At 44.3% G+C, this 17734-nt stretch overlaps 1 protein-coding gene across 8 annotated transcripts in view; it reads left to right on the top strand.

The window, feature by feature from the left end:
* WDSUB1 (WD repeat, sterile alpha motif and U-box domain containing 1) overlaps positions 1–17734 on the top strand; it is a 145931-nt gene that overhangs the window by 49107 nt on the left and 79090 nt on the right. The window lies entirely within an intron of this gene.

The following is a 17734-nucleotide window of genomic DNA, read 5'->3' as shown; positions in this document are numbered from 1 at the left end:
TGGCTCTCCAACAATGAAGTGAAGGAATCCTCGTCCACATCTGAGCCACTGTCAGGTATGCCGCGTGTAGAAAGTGTCCTACTAGTCTCCGAAAACCTTGCATGCTTGACCGATTAGACCATTGTCCCAGTAAATATAATGCTGAATCAGGCTCCAGTAGTTGAGAACATATGACTGATAGGCAGTTGGTGACTTCTGCCCAGAAAACCTTTACCTTCTGACACCCCCACCACATATGTAAGTACATTCCCTCCTGTCCGCATCCCCAACAACACTCCTTCCCACACTTGCTAAATTTAGTGGAGAAAACAGGAGTACAATACATTCTGCATATTCCCTGTACGTACCTGGATCAGTCCAGACCGTGGGTTGAGCCTCCTGTCCAGCAGATAGAAACAGACCAAAACTGAAAGGGTGTATCCTATATCAGGACAGAGCCTACCCTGCATCCCTTCTGTATTTGTCTGTCTCCAGCAGATGCAGGCAGCTCACCTTGCGGTTCCCTTACTTCAATTCCTTTATTTATACCCTGCGGGGTTCTCTTTCTACCTATTTCTCAAGCTCAGGCAAGTATTATTGGTCTTTGTGCATACTTAAAAAAAAAAAAAAGTTTTGAAACTTTTTTTTTTCTCTCAGCTCTGTCATTCAGAGGACAGCGCTGTCTCCTCACTCTTGGGGGGGTCCTAGAGGGACTTGCCCCTTGAGTTTTCTCAGTCTAGGCTCCCTTCCCGGTGATCTGCGCACTGGGGCAATACTGGTGGTCCAGTCACTCCCCCCTAAATAACTGCCTTGAGCCCCGGGACGTTGTATTCCCCAGTAGCACTGGCAGGGAAGTCCATTCCCCTGTCTGACAAACCCCCCACCCCAAAAAAAAATGAATATAAGATAAAGAAATAAGGTTTCTTATTGTTTCTAATTGTCAGGCAGTTTACTCCCTCGAGAAGGGAATGGGCAGGGTTCAGTTACCTGCACTCGCTCCTCTCCCCAGCGCTTCTCAGCTGATTTTTTTCTCCTGCATGGCGTTTCCCTATCAGTTATGCTCCGATCTCAGGCTTGCTTAGTCTGCGGGGAGCCTGCCTTGCGGCTCTCCCGTGATGGGCTTTGCTCGGGGTGCTTACCAGATGGGGAGGGTTCCTCTGCGCCGACTCCACCAGGGACCTGGGGGCATTCATCGAGCCGCATGGCCAGGCCATTCCCAAGCTGGCAAACTGCAGGAACGGCGGCCATTTTAGGTATTAGTGCAGCTCCCGATTCGGAGTTGCAGGGGGGAGAGGAGCCAGATTTTCAGGTTTCTCCCCCCTCCCCCCCCCCCCCCGGGAAATCCAGGCCGCATTTTTCCTCTGAATTTGTGCTATTGATGCATAAATCATTCCTGGCTGGCTTGCAGGAGGAAGAGGGCCCCGCCCCCCAAGTCCTCCAGCCACCAACATTCCACGGATGCCCGCTCCTGCGGTGCCGGATCCGCAAGGCTCCGTCAGGATTAGAGTGGTACCGGGGGCACCCCATCCCAGATCCGCCTCAGCCACCTGCATTCCCAGATCCAGACGTGGATTTGTCCTTGCCGGGTCCAGCTCCTCCCTTTGAAACTGAATAAAGGGAATGAGAGCTGGAGCCTCTCATTCCCTTTATTCTGCAGGAACTGGGGATTGAAGTCCCTCCAGATGATAGGGTTACGGCCGTAATGCCAGCCCACGTGGACTCAGCCCTGGCAGGACTCAGGGCGCCTCCACGCACTTTTCCTTTTCATCCCATGCATAAGCTGCTGCTCCTTCGGGAATGGGAAGCTCCCAAGACGGAGCTGAGTGTGGGTAGAGCTATGGACAAGCTCTACCCTCTTCTCGAGGATTGCCTGGACATGCTGAAAATTCCAAGGTGGACTCCGTTTCTGCGGTCACCAAGTACACCACCATTCCAGTGGTGGGAGCCACCACTCTGAAGGATGTCCAGGACCACAAACTTGAATTTTATCTCAAGCGTATCTTCGAAGTCTTGGCCTTAGGGGTCCGGGCAACGATCTACAGTAGTCTCATGCAGCGGGCAAGTCTTAGGTGGGTCCAACAATTGCTCAGCACCCAGGACCTCCCGTCTGCAGAGGCGGAGCAGGCTGAATGACTGGAGGGCGCAGTGGCTTATGGAGTGGATGCTCTCTATGATCTACTTCATGTACAAGCTAAGGCGATGGTCTCAGCAGTGTCGGCCAGACGCCTCCTCTGGCTGCGCAACTGGTCGGCGGACTCCTCTTCCAAGTCCCAGCTGGGCACACTTCCTTTCAAGGGTAAGTTGCTTTTTGGCGAGGACCTAGAGCAGCTTATTAAATCCTTGGGTGAGAACAAGATTCACAAGCTACCGGAGGACCACCCTAAACAGCCTAGGTCTTTCTTTCCTACATGTTCCCGTTTCAGGGGGCAGAGGAGGTATACCAACAGGGCACGGGGTTCCTTTCCTAGAGGGAACTCCTCCAGGTCCCAGGCATGGTCTCATTCCTTTTGTGGCTGCCGGGCCTTCCGGGTTGGTAACCCGCAACATTCCACTGCAAAGCCCGCCTCCCAATGATATCTGGCCGGCCCATTCCTCCGTTCCAGACTTATTTATTTTTTATTTATTTATTTATTTATTATTTTTATATACCAGGTGGACATCTTTCCCATTTTCTGGAAGAATGGGTCAAAATCATGTCGGATCAGTGGGTCCTCGAGGTGATAGAAAAAGGTTACGCTTTAGAGTTTGCTTGAGATCTGCCGGACCTGTATATGGTCTCCCCTTGCGGTCCCCGGAAGCGGGCGGCCGTCTGTTAGACTCTCACCAGGCTCCAGGATTTGGGAGCCATAGTCCCAGTGCCAGTGGAGGAACAAGGCGATGGCCAGTATTCCATCTACTTCGTCGTACCAAAGAAAGACAGTTCTTTCCATCCCATCTTGGATCTCAAGAGAGTCAATCGGGCCCTCAAGGTACCCCATTTCCAGATGGAAACCTTGAGGGCGGTGATAGCAGCTGTTCGTCCAGGAGAATATCTGGCCTCCCTCGACCTGACGGAGACCTAGCTACATATACCTATTCGTCGCGAGCATCAGAAGTATCTTCGTTTCAACATCCTGGCCAGCATTTACAGTTCCGAGCTCTGCCTTTCGGCCTTGCCACCGCTCCATGCACCTTTACCAAGGTCATGGTAGTGGTGGCGCCAGCTCTTCGCCGAGAAGGAATCCTAGTCCATCCTTACCTGAATGACTGGCTCGTGCGGGCCAAGTCGGTGACTCTCTACAGCATAGCGGTCGATCGGGTCCTTGCTTTCCTCACTTCCCTCGGGTGGATAGTCAATTTCTCCAAGAGCAACCTTCAGCCCTCCCAGGTCCTGGAATTCCTGGGGGCACGTTTCGATACCCGAGTCGGCAAGGTGTTCCTCCCGGACGCTCAGTCGCTCAAGCTTATGGACCAAGTGAACAAACTTCTCTCGCTCCCGCTTCCCACAGCATGGGACTACCTCCAGGTCCTGGGGACCATGGCTTCCACTATAGACCTGGTTCCCTGGGCGTTTGTGCATATGCGACCTTTACAGAAAGCTTTGCTATCCCGTTGGAAGCCGGTGTCTGAGCAGTTCCAGATGCCCCTACCTCTCTCCAATTCTACCATTGCCGACATACAATGGTGGCTCTTGCCAGCGCACCTCTTGAAGGGAATGCCCTTACTGACTCTCCAGGTGGGGAGCGGTCTGTCAATCCCAGGCCACGGAGGGCTACTGGTCCCAAGTCCAGTCCCGCTGGCACATCAATCATCTGGAGGCACGAGCGGTGCGCCTGGCTCTCAAGGTCTTTCTCCTTCTGATCCGCCACAGAGCAGTGCGCGTGCTATCAATTCCACCACGGTGGCTTATATCAATTGACGGGGGTACCAGGAGTCGTCTGGCTCTCGAAGCCAGCAAGCTACTCGCCTGGGTGGAGCTGTACCTGGAGCGCCTAGCGGCTTCTCACATAGCAAGCAAGGAGAATATCCAAGCCGATTTCCTCAGCCGTCAACGTCTCGATCCTGGCAAGTGGGAGCTGTCAAACGCAGCGATGGACCTGATTGTTTGCAGGTGGGGTCCTCCTCACCTGGACCTAATGGCTACCCTGGGCAATGCCAAAGCTCCCAGATTCTTCAGCCGCTGGAGGAAGCACTGCTTGGAAGGGTGGATGCCCTGGTCCTTCCCTGGCCCCACGACGTTCTCCTCTACGTGTTCCCTCCGTGGCCACTAGTGGGAAAAGTTCTCCAAAGAATAGAACTCCACAGGGGGCCGGTCATCCTTGTGGCATCGAGCGGCCCCGCAGACCGTGGTTCACAAACCTGGTAATTCTGGCGACAGACGGTCTTCTTCGCTTCGGCCATCTACCACACCTACTTCGGCAGGGTCCCTTTTTTTTCGACCAGGCGGATCGCTTCTGTCTAGTGGCCTGGCTTTTGAACGGCGGAGATTAAGAAAGAAGGGATAAAAGGAGGAAGTTATTTCCACCCTGTTGCGGTCTTGGAAGCCTTCTACCTCCCTTGCTTATGTCCGGGTATGGAAAGTTTTTGAAACTATCTGTGCGGAATCCGGCGTTCCAGCTCTAAGGCTCAGATTTCCCAGGTCCTTTCTTTCCTTCAGAAGGGTCTATCGAAAGGTTTGTCTTTCAGTTCTCTTCGAGTCCAAGTGTCCGCCCTCGGCTCCCTCCTCGGCAGCGTTGATGGATATTCGGTGGCGGCTCAACCGGATATCATTTGTTTCCTCAAAGGTGCCAAGCACTTGAAGCCGCCTATTCGGGCTACTTGTCCCTCGTGGAGTCTTAATTTGGTCCTTCAGGCCCTCTGCGAGGCACCCTTCGAACCTCTCCATCGGGCTACCCTCAAAGATTTGACGCTCAAGACTGTTTTTCTGGTTGCCATTTCCTCCGCCAGACGAGTGTTGGAGATTCAAGCATTGTCTTGTAGGGAACCTTTTCTGCGTTTCACGGATTCTGGAGTTTCTCTCAAGACGGGTACCTTCCTTCTCGCCAAAGATTTTCTTCCTTTCATGTTAACCAATCGGTGGAACTCCCGGCTTTTTCTCCGGAAGATATAGCAGGTAAGGCAGGGGGTGATCTTAGGCGTCTTGATGTAAAGCGTGTTTTAGTGCACTACCTGCAGGTCACCAATGAATTCCGAGTTTTGGATCATCTTTTTGTTCTCTGGTGTGGCCCAAATAGGGGCAACAAGGCTTCTAAGGCTACGATTGCTCATTGGTTGAAGGAGGCGATTGCCTCAGCATACATCTGTGAGGAAGCAACAAAGTGGTGGATGCCACAAGAAGTCTTTTTCAAGTCTTTATTGATGGAGACGTGCAATATCATATACAAGTGCCCGACTCTGGCCGAGTTTCGCCACCGATGGTGGCTGCCTCAGGGGCTACAAATAAACATGTAAATAAATTTAATAAAACATGAATACGTCTAAAAAACATAAAATCATTAAAACGCAAATAATAATAAAATCAATACAAATATAAATATGTAAAATCATTGAAATAAATAATAAGAACTCCTCATTAAATACATACAGACAAATAAATGAAGGACTTAAAGTGACATGAAGCATAATAAAGTAAAAATGTGGATAGAGCCAGTTAGCAACATCAATATGGACAGGACTATCTGCATAATTTAAAACTAGTAGGATGATACCTTATGTGTCAGAGAGTAGTTGAGTGATGGTCAAAGTAAATTCCACCGTGCACATATGTCTAAAAAATATCAAACAAATGGTCTATAATAATTACCATAAGAAACAACAGTTGCACCTCTCTAATAATAAAATATATCAACACTCTGGATGGTACTCAGCATCAAATAAAATAGAACCCCCATTGTTTTAATAAAAATGAGAATAAAAATTAAAATTAAATGAGAATAAAATTACTATGTGTGTGAATTATTGTTAAAAATACGTGAAAAAAAGAATCTGTCAATCAAACAGCAAGTTAATAAAGCAAATGAATCTAATTAGATGAAATTGTATGAATCAAATGAAATAACCAAATGTAAAAAATATCAAATAACTAGAGTAGTTATTGACAAAATATCTTCTACTCAACGTCTAGAACCATTATTGAGAAAATTATTTGTCATCCAAAATTTAATGTAAATAATGCAAAGCACAGATCCAATAATTTTTACCAAATTTAAATTGTTATCATTGTGGTGCCAGCGATTTAAAATTATCTTAGTAGGAGTCTTAAGACAAGTCTTGTTCTTAGAAAAACTCAATTAATATCGAGTCCCAGCCAACACAGTCTGATAAAGACGGGAGAGGAACACAGTGAGATATCAATCTTCCACGTTGAAAAACTGTGCACCAACTTACATATCATTTGAACACCAGCACGGTCCGTCTCCACTCGCAGAAAGTTTAAAGGACTGAGACGCCGAGACAGGATACTTTTAAAGGGTGGGTTTGGCGCCAAAACCCCAATCAATCATTGAAGGGGCGTGGTTAAGCAGTCATTTGAAGGCGGATGACTTTTTGAAAAAGTGGGAACAAGCTATCAATTTGAGTAAGAGTCTCATCCGGAGTTCTTTACATGCTTCATCGTTACTGGAGTACTGCCGGTTTAAGAGGATACCAAGAGGGTTGCGCATGAATAAACCGAATCGAGCGTGTATGGTGATATTGCTTATTCACAAAGTTCTGACCTCTCTGTGCACTACAGCCAGAGCGATTCACATTATGCTAGGGTACATGGCAGCATCCATATATTTCTACTGACTTGTGTTTATCTTAGTTATCTACAGGAGGATCTACACTCTCAATGGGATCAGCTGACCCAAACATTATCCACCACAATCCAGGTTTCCATGGCAAGTTTTTCTAGTGATAAAGCCACTTTGTAATTCAGGACTGGATACTGCCTTGCACTCATCCTAAGAACATAAGAAATTGCCATGCTGGGTCAGACCAAGGGTCCATCAAGCCCAGCATCCTGTTTCCAACAGAGGCCAAAACCAGGCCACAAGAACCTAGCAATTACCCAAACACTAAGAAGATCCCATGCTACTGATGCAATTAATAGCAGTGGCTATTCCCTAAGTAAAATTGATTAATAGCCATTAATGGACTTCTCCTCCAAGAACTTATCCAAACCTTTTTTGAACCCAGCTACACTAACTGCACTAACCTCATCCTCTGGCAACAAATTCCAGAGCTTTATTGTGCATTGAGTGAAAAAGAATTTTCTCCGATTAATCTTAAATGTGCTACTTGCTAACTTCATGGAATGCCCCCTAGTCCTTCTATTATTCGAAAGTGAAAATAAGCGAGTCACATCTACTCGTTCAAGACCTCTCATGATCTTAAAGACCTCTATCATATCCCCCCCTCAGCCATCTCTTCTCCAAGCTGAACAGCCCTAATCTCTTCAGCCTTTCCTCATAGGGAAGCTGTTCCATCCCTTTATCATTTTGGTTGCCCTTCTCTGTACCTTCTTCATCGCAACTATATCTTTTTTGAGATGCGGCGACCAGAATTGTACACAGTATTCAAGATGTGGTCTCACCATGAAGCGATATAGAGGCATTAATACATTTTCCGTTCTATTAACCATTCCCTTTCTAATAATTCCTAACATTCTATTTGCTTTTTTGACTGCTGCAGCACACTGAGCTGACGATTTTAAAGTATTATCCACTATGATGCCTAGATCTTTTTCCTGGGTGGTAGCTCCTAATATGGAACCTAACATCATGTAACTACAGCAACGGTTATTTTTCCCTATATGCAACACCTTGCACTTGTCCACATTAAATTTCATCTGCCATTTGGATGCCCAATCTTCAAGTCTTGCAAGCTCCTCCTGCAATGTATCACAGTCTGCTTGTGATTTAACTACTCTGAATAATTTTGTATCATCTGCAAATTTGATAACCTCACTCGTCGTATTCCTTTCCAGATCATTTATATATATATTGAAAAGCACTGGTCCAAGTACAGATCCCTGAGGCACTCCACTGTTTACCCTTTTCCACTGAGAAAATTGACCATTTAATCCTACTCTCTGTTTCCTGTCTTTTAACCAGCTTGTAATCCACGAAAGGACATCGCCTCCTATCCCATGACTCTTTAGTTTTCGTAGAAGCCTCTCATGAGGGACTTTGTCAAACGCCTTCTGAAAATCCAAATACACTACATCTACCGGTTCACCTTTATCCACATGTTTATTAACCCCTTCAAAAAAATGAAACAGATTTGTTAGGCAAGACTTCCCTTGGGTAAATCCATGTTGACTATGTTCCATTAAATCATGTCTTTCTATATGCTTTACAATTTTGATCTTGAGAATAGTTTCCACTATTTTTCCCTGCACTGAAGTCAGGCTCACTGGTCTATAGTTACCTGGATCGCCCCTGGAGCCTTTTTTAAATATTGGGGTTACATTGGCCACCCTCCAGTCTTCAGGTATAGAAACATAGAAACATAGAAATGACGGCAGAAGAAGACCAAATGGCCCATCCATTCTGCCCAGCAAGCTTCACACACTTTTTTCTCTCATACTTATCCGTTTCTCTTAGCTCTTGGTTCTATTTCCTTTCCACCCCCACCATTAATGTAGAAAGCAGTGATGGAGCTGCATCCAAGTGAATATCTAGCTGATAAGTTAGGGGTAGTAGGGGTAGTAACCGCCGCAATAAGCAAGCTACACCCATGCTTATTTGTTTTACTCAGACTATGTTATACAGCCCTTATTGGTTGTTTATCTTCTCCCCTGTCGTTGAAGCAGGGAGCTATGCTGGATATGCTTGAGGTATCAGTTTATTCTTCTCCCATGCTGTTGAAGCAGAGAGCCATGCTGGATATGCATAGAAATAGAAGTAACAGGCTTATTTGGTTTGGGGTAGTAACCGCCGTAACAAGCCAGCTACTCCCCGCTTTGTGAGTGTGAACCCTTTTTTCTTCTCCCCTGCCGTTGAAGCAGGGAGCTATGCTGGATATGCGTGAAGTATCAGTTTTTTCTTCTCCCCTGCCGTTGAAGCAGAGAACTATGCTGTATATGCATAGAAATAGAAGTAACAGGCTTATTTGGTTTGGGGTAGTAACCGCCGTAACAAGCCAGCTACTCCCCCCTTTGTGAGTGCAGATCCTTTATTCCACATTTCCTCTTGCTGTTGAAGCTAGAACGATGTTGGAGTCACAGTAAGCATGTGTACGTTTATTGAATAAGGGTATTGTCTCCAGGCAGTAGCCATCATTCTGGTGAGTCACCCACTCTTCATTGGCGGCCTCTTGACTTTATGGATCCACAGTGTTTATCCCACGCCCCTTTGAAGTCCTTCACAGTTCTGGTCTTCACCACATCCTCCGGAAGGGCATTCCAGGCATCCACCACCCTCTCCGTGAAGAAATACTTCCTAACATTGGTTCTGAATCTTCCTCCCTGGAGCTTCAAATCGTGACCCCTGGTTCTGCTGATTTTTTTCCTACGGAAAAGGTTTGTCGTTGTCTTTGGATCATTAAAACCTTTCAAGTATCTGAAAGTCTGTATCATATCGCCTCTGCTCCTCCTTTCCTCCAGGGTGTACATATTTAGATTCTTCAATCTCTCCTCGTACGTCATCCGATGAAGATCCTCCACCTTCCTGGTCGCCCTTCTCTGTACAATGGATGATTTTAATGATAGGTTACAAATTTTAACTAATAGATCAGAAATTTCATTTTTGAGTTCCTTCAGAACCCTAGGATGCATACCATCTGGTCCAGGTGATTTGCTACTCTTTAGTTTGTCAATCTGGCCTACTACATCTTCCAGGTTCACAGTGATTTTGTTCAGTTCGTCTGGCTCATCACCCCTGAAAACCATTTCCGGAACTGGTATCTCCCCAACATCCTCATTTGTAAACACGGAGGCAAAGATTTCATTTAGTCTTTCTGCAATGGCCTTATCTTCCCTAAGAGCCCCTTTAACCCCTCTGTCATCTAATGGTCCAACCGACTCCCTCACAGGTTTCTTGCTTTGGATATATTTAAAAAAGTTTTTATTATGAGTTTTTGCCTCTATGGCCAATTTCATTTCAAATTCTCTCTTCGCCTGTCTTATCAATGTTTTACCCTCATCGGTTCTTGCTACTGATACACCACCTCGATAGGGGGAGACTCTCACATGGGACTATGTCAATCCTAGGGTGCCTGTTATCACGAATGGAGCCATAATGGGATCATTCTACCGAATTAAACGTGATCACATACACTTTTTCAGGGTTCATATATCTTCTTTGAGGAACAAGAATCTTAGTTCAAAGTGCTACCAGGTTGCTCTATTTCAGTGGTTCCCAACACTGTCCTGGGGACACCCCAGCCAGTCAGGTTTTCAGGATATCCACAATGAATATGCATGAGATAAAATTTGCATACACTGCCTCCATGATATGCAAATTTTCTTTCATGCATATTCATTGTGGATATCCTGAAAACCTAACTGGCTGGGGGGTCCCACTGCTCCATTTAATGTCAAGAATTGTAGCCTCTCTGGAAGGAAGCGTGATAGATGGAGGACTGCAATTAAATGTTCACCTCTCCTCCAGACCTCCTATCTTCCAGAAATATCCAATACACTGGTGGATCACATGCGTGGTCTTTTTGACTGATGAACTATTTTTTATTCAGTTCTCTCAGTATGGTGCATTCCTTTGACATCAAAGCATAGCCTCTTAATTCACTATTAAGTGAGATGTGTATGTTAAACCTATATATAGAGTTTAGATACCATTTGACCTGTTTGCATCAATACAGAACTGGAAACTAGATTGTTTTGTTCATGGTTTTACACGGTGATCTCAGACTGGTTTAGGGTGTTTTCCTTCTCCACTTGGGGGAGCAAGCCTCATCAATCTTTTTTCCACCACTCTGCTGATTGCCAGGTCACTGCTACTATGGCTGCATGACTGTACTTCCTTATTTTCTTATAGCTTCAGCGTGACCCAGACAGCTACATGGGCATATCTTGTACAACTTTCCAGCCATTCCCCTATATACTTGGGGACGCACCCTATGTTAACTCTAAACAAACGAACACTCTGTCATCCACTTCATCTGTACCTCAGTCCAATGGTTGGATGTTAAACACTCAGTGCTTTCTCATCTTTCCTTGTCTAGAGCGATTGATAACATTTTGATTCCAGCTAGAATGCAATTCCACCAGAGAGGGTTATTCCGTCCCATGGTTCAGATATTACGAATGGGACCAACAGGAAATCTTCAGCCCATTTTTTTGTGCACCCAAGTACTTGCTAACGTACTTGCTTCCCCTCTCTGACTTGGGTCTACTTTATCACAAGTGGAAGTATATTCACCATCTTAGTGATTTCCATGGTCTAGTACGTACAAAATCCCTCTCATCCACTGATATGTTGCTTTGCAGAAGCGTATGTTGCTTTTACCCCCAGCACAACTCTTTCTCCTTCTAGGAAACTTGAATGTTGTCCTTTTTCAACCCATTGGGCCTTATTCTTTAGTTTTGATATGGGCAGTGGTGTTCCTCACAGTGGTTGCCTCACCTCCAAGAATCTGAGAACTTCAAGTTAATATTTGCATAAACCATGCATACAACTCTTTCTGTGATCAGGTGGTCCTTCCCTCTGAACCAAACGTTTTTTCAACCAAAGGTTGTCTCGACTTTCCATATCAGTCAGTTCATCGTGTTGTCTACACTCTCTTCTGAGACCTCATATCCAAGAAGAATGAAGAATCCTTCTTACCTTATCGTAATGTCTTCATCCAGTATAAGAACAGACCTCGCTCTCATCCCCAGGCTTATCATCTGTTGGTCACATGCAACACTAACTGACTTGTCATCAAAGTTGTCTGTCATACATTGGCCAACAGCTTAGCAAAATGTGTTCAGATTTGCTCCTCCTTAGCAGGACTCCAAATAACACACTTAATCGAACCTCATCAGCACAGAGCTCTAATTTCTGTGGTGGCTCATCTTAAGGTAGTACCCTTCAAGTATGTTTGTATGCAATGCTGCACCTTGATCATCTGTTCCCATCTTTACATTCCATTACTGTCTTGACAGCATTTCTAGGACTTGATAGTACTTGAAGACATGCAGTTTTGCATGACTTGTTCTTGCAGTAGTCTGCTGTCCAGGAAGGATTCCAGGTTACTTTCTAAGTAAACGCTCCACTGCAACCTTCAGCTTGGGACTCCCCACAGAGCATATCTAATTCAGCCCTGATTATTAATGGAAAAAAATTGTTTTCTTACCATAAATGGTGTTTTCTATAGAGAGCAGGATGAATTAGATATGAGATGCCTGCCCGCCTCCCTGATAGGTCTGCCTTTCAGGATTGGCGTGTCTTCTTACCAAGCAGAGCTGGTTTCTGCTGCAGGTATTTTCTTACACACACATCTGTCCTGTTTATCTGCGTTCGTCTGCTCTCCCGCGGACTTTACTGAATCGGCCCGTATGTTAGAAAAGTAAACAAAAGTAAGAGAAATAAGAATCCAATCTGGTTCACAAAGGAGGTGGCTGATGTAATAAAAACAAAAAAAAATCAGCTTTTAAGAAATATAAAGAATCCCAAAAAGTGGAACACAGGGAGGATTATCTGGTGAAACTGAGGGAGATGAAAAAAGTAATCAAGAAATTAAAAAAGTCAGGGAGAGGAAAGGATTGCCAAGGAGATAAAGTGAGGTGACAAAGCCATGGGGCCTGATGAGGTTCACCCCAGAATACTGAGGGAACTCAGAGATGTGCTGGTGGGTCCACTGTCTGACCTTTTCAATAGATTTTTGGAAAAGGGTGTAGTGCCTAGTGACTGGAGAAGAGCGGTGGTGGTCCTGCTTCACAAGAGTGGGAGCAGAGAAGAGGCTGGAAACTACAGGCCAGTTAGCATCACCTCGGTGGTGGAGAAATTAATGGAGACTCTGCTGAAGGAAAGGATAGTGAACTATCTACAATCCGGTGGGTTGCTTGATCAGAAGCAGCATGGACTCACCAGGGGAAGGTACTGTCAGATGAATCTAATTGATTTCTTTGATGGGGTGACTAGAGAACTGGATCAGTGAAGAGCGTTCAATGTAATTTACTTAGAGTTTAGTAAAGCTTTTGATATGGTCCCACACAGAAGACTCATCAATAAAATGAGAAGCTTGGGAGTCAGCTCCAAGGTGTTGGCGTGGATTACAAACTGGTTGACGGATAGAAGACAACGGGTGATGGTAAATGGAACCTACTCTGAAAAGAGAATGGTGTTAAGTGGAGTGCCTCAGGAATCGGTGTTGGGACCGGTTCTGTTCAACATCTTCGTGCGCGACATTGAGGAAGGGATAGAAGGTAAAGTTTGTCTATTTGCGGATGATACTAAGATCTGCAACAGAGTGGACATGCCGGAAGGAGTACAGGGAATGAGATGGGATTTAAGGAAACTGGAAGAGTGGTCGAAGATATGGCAGCTGGGATTCAATGCCAAGAAATGCAGAGTCATGCATCTGGGGTGTGGTAATCCGAAAGAACTATATGCATTGGGGGCTGAAGGGCTGATGTGCATGGAGCAGGAGAGAGACTTTGGGGTGATAGTGTCTAATGACCTGAAGTTGACGAAGCAGTGTGATATGGTGATAGCCAAAGCCTGAAGAATGCTGGGCTGCATAGAAAGAGGAATATCTAGTAAGAAAAGGGAAGTGATAATCCCCTTGTACAGGTCCTTGGTGAGGCCTCACCTGGAGTACTGTGTTCAGAGACAGGATGGAGGCGGTCCAGAGAAGGGTGACCAAAATGGTGTGTGGTCTCTATCGAATGACTTATGAGGAGAGGTTGAAGAACCTGAATATGTATACCCTGGAGGAGAGGAGGAGCAGGGGTAATATGATACAGACCTTCAGATACTTGAAAGGTTTTAATGATCCATGGTCATCAACAAACCTTTTCCATTGGAAACAATTTAGTAGAACTAGTGGTCACGATTTGAAACTCCAGGGAGGAAGTCTTAGAACCATTGTCAGGAATTATTTCTTCACTGAGAGGGTGGTGGATGCTTGGAATACCCTTCCGGAGGAAGTGGTGAAGACTAAAACTGGGAAGGATTTCAAAGGGGCATGGGATAAACACTGTGGATCCCTAAAGGCTAGAGGATGGGAATAAATAAAAAAGCTTAACCGGCATGGAGTGGCAGTTACTACCCTTAAGAGAAACATAGGGCTTACTGCACGGAGCGGCAGTTACTACCCTTAAGAGAAACATGGGAGTAACCTGCATGGAGTGGCAGTTACTACCTTGGGAAGCTTGCTGGCAGACTAGATGGACCATTTTGGACTTTTTCTGCCGACATTACTATGTTACTATTTATTGCTCTGAGTTCTCCTATAATATGCTAAGCAGTAATCATTTTAAGTATGTGCTATGTTGAGGATTGTAGTATAAGTGTCTTGTCTAAGAGAAATAAGTTGTATGTACTATTCTGAGTGGTAAACCTGAAATATCTGACAATAAAAAGTGATTCTGAGATAAACAGTTGTCCTTTCCTAGGGTTCTTCGGTTATATTTAAGGTAAGTAGGTGGTAATCTATTAGCACTACCAATCCCCAGAGAGATAGGGAGGGTGAGAAGGTGGAGGAAATTGGGTTGTAGCCTACCGGCTACTGGACACCCTTATTTTGCTACAATCCCGTACATGCTCAGTAGAGTGCAAAAGCTCTACTAGCTTGGAGAGACAAGTCCTTTTAGTGCCACTGGATGATGTCACCCACAGATCATGTCTAATACATCCTGCTAGCTATGGAAAACAGTTTACAGTAAGCATACTTGTTTTTTCTACATTTTACCTTGTTACATTTTACAATAGATGGTTCTGTTAATATTTGTTGAACTTTTATTTTAAACACTTACATATTTGTAATGTAGGCCTCATTATTTATTTATTTATTTATTTATTATATAGATATAAATCTGTTATTTTGAAAAGTGTCACACGGTGGAATAAATGCATGTAGAATATCGATCCAGTCACTACTTAATGCATCTGCTAATATGTGACATTTCCTGGAGATGTATCAGAAGAAGAGTTCTTAGGCACCATTTCTCCAGAATGGTCAGGTGGAGGCCATTCCGAACAATGGATTTTTCCATGTAATGGATGTTCTGGGTAATGAGTTTTCTGCTAAAAGAATTTTGGATAATAGGAGTTTTTCTGGGTAACTAAACACATGAAGCCAGCCAATTTTCAGATAATCACCGATTTTCCAGATAATAAATAACAACCCAGGGACCACATTGTTTTTCCAAATAGTGAGCATTTCCAGTTAATAGATCTTTGGATAAACAGCACTTGTATTATTCTATTCTAGAATGAAGACCATTGATCACTGTAGGCTAATCAGTTTTCCCTAATTTCTAAATATATATCTATTTTTACTTGTGATAGAAAAATGCTTTTACCATAATAGAAAAGGTAACTAAACAAATCACAAAATATTTTTCTTGTTTAATATTTCAAAATTTAGTTCTTGCTACTTCTGTATTTTCTCAAAATCAAAGACATTACTTGTGTTATAAATACAGCAAGAGCACATTAAAGAGAAAAGAAATGGCGCAGAAACCATAATCCAATACTATTATCAAAATTCAAGTCATTACTCCACAGCTACCGCAAAGCTACTGACAAAGCAAAGAGAGACTTTTATGCAGCGAAAATCCACCAATTCCAATTCAACTCAAGTGCACTCTTCCAATACGTCAAAGCCTCGTTACAGCCCCTGTCAACATAAACTCAAACAACAATGATGATACAAAATGTGAGAAACTAGCCTCTTACTTCCATAACAAAATTGAAACTATATTGACACGCTTCAATTCCTACTCCTCTCACAACCTAACAGCCCCCACATCTCCAACCACATAATCCGTACACATGCCACCTCCCACAACCAAATTTCACATCACTCAGCCACTCACTCAAACATCAAATTTATGCTCACAAACATTGAGACTACTTCTGCTCTAGAAATTGAGTCTATACTTAAAAAAATCAAGCCAGCACTGCACCCCTCAGACATAATGCCCACAAAAACTCTACTCTCGATCCCTACTACTATAGCAAAACCCATTGCCAATATCCTCAACAAATCTATTTTATCTGGCATAGTTCCATCCCAGTTCAAACATGCTATAATAAAACCTACCCTTAAAAAACCAAACCTGGATACCTCTGATCCGACTAACTATCATCCAGTATCAAACCTCCTGTTCCTCTCCAAAATAATAGAGAGAATCATTAACAAACAACTCACTGAATACCTCGACGAGCATCAATTACTCTTCCCTGCCCAATATGGATTTAGAAAGTATCACAGCACGGAAACACTTCTCCTCTTCCTATCAGAATCGCTTCTAAAAGCTCTAGACACTGGCCACTCCTACATTCTCGCTCTTCTAGATATATCTTCTGCATTTGACACCGTCAATCACAACATCCTCATCACCCGCCTCACCGAAATTGGTATCACCGGCACAGCTGTAGTCTGGTTCCAATCATACCTGAGCAATAGGACCTATAGTGTAAAAATTGGGCAATGTGAATCTAAGCCAAGAAGCCTCGCACAAGGAGTGCCCCAAGGATCCTCACTCTCTTCAACTCTTTTTAATATTTACCTTTTACCTCTCTGTCGACTACTATCGAAACTGGGTTTTCAACACTTCATCTATGCAGATGATGTGCAGATCCTCATTTCAATAAACAACTCTCTTCCTAATGCCCTGAAGACCTGGAATGCTGCCCTCACAGAAATAAAAAAACTACTCACTGATAACTTTCTGGCCATTAACACCAACAAAACAGAGCTTCTCATCATCTCACCTCCAAACAATTCTACCTTGAATACAACACTCCCATCACAAGCCTGCCCATCCACTGTACAACAAGTCCGCAGCCTTGGCATCATCATCGACAACCTTTTTACGTTAAACAAAAATCATCACTGCCACTGTTAAAAATGGTTTCTTCAAGCTCCATACCCTAAAATGAATCAAACCACTCCTATACCCAAATGACTTCCGCACAGTCCTACAAGCTACAATCCTATCAAAGATTGACTACTGCAACTCACTACTATTAGGATTACCAAAAAATACGTTACAACCATTACAAATGTTACAAAACGCAGCTGCCCACATACTCACCAACACACACCGCCACAATCACATCACTCCCGCACTTCAGTCCCTACACTGGCTACCCGTTGCTTCCAGGATTATATACAAATCTATCACACTAATACACAAGGCCTGACATAACCAAAACATGCAGTGGTTCTCCGAATATTTGTATTTCAATAAGACAAACCGACCAACAAGATCTCAGCACCAGGCCAAACTGCGGATACCCTCTCCCAAACTTACCAAACATGTATCCACAAAGGAACGCTCATTCATCATAGCAGGATCCAAAATATGGAACAGTATGCCCACTGACCTACGCCAGGAACCTTGCCACAGAAAATTTAAACAAAACCTAAAAACCTGGCTGTTCAAAAAAGCATACCAATGACTGACTAGGCCCTTTACCTGCCACATACATAACCCCCTATTCCCTTCCCTGACCCCCCTGTCCCGTCCTATCCAGCACTTGCTCCCCAGACAAAATCTATCTACTGTAGATTTCCTAAACATATATCAATTTTGGTTCCTCTACCAAATGCTGCTGTAATCCTTGTTACATGTACGTTAATGATATTTCATTTTAAAAATTGGTTCTAGTTCCAAATT

This window comes from Rhinatrema bivittatum, chromosome 6 (assembly GCF_901001135.1).
Source record: "Rhinatrema bivittatum chromosome 6, aRhiBiv1.1, whole genome shotgun sequence".
In the NCBI taxonomy this organism is placed as follows: Eukaryota; Metazoa; Chordata; class Amphibia; order Gymnophiona; family Rhinatrematidae; genus Rhinatrema; species Rhinatrema bivittatum.
Note: the sequence above shows the minus strand (reverse complement) of the source record. Positions and strands in the feature narration are given on the sequence as shown.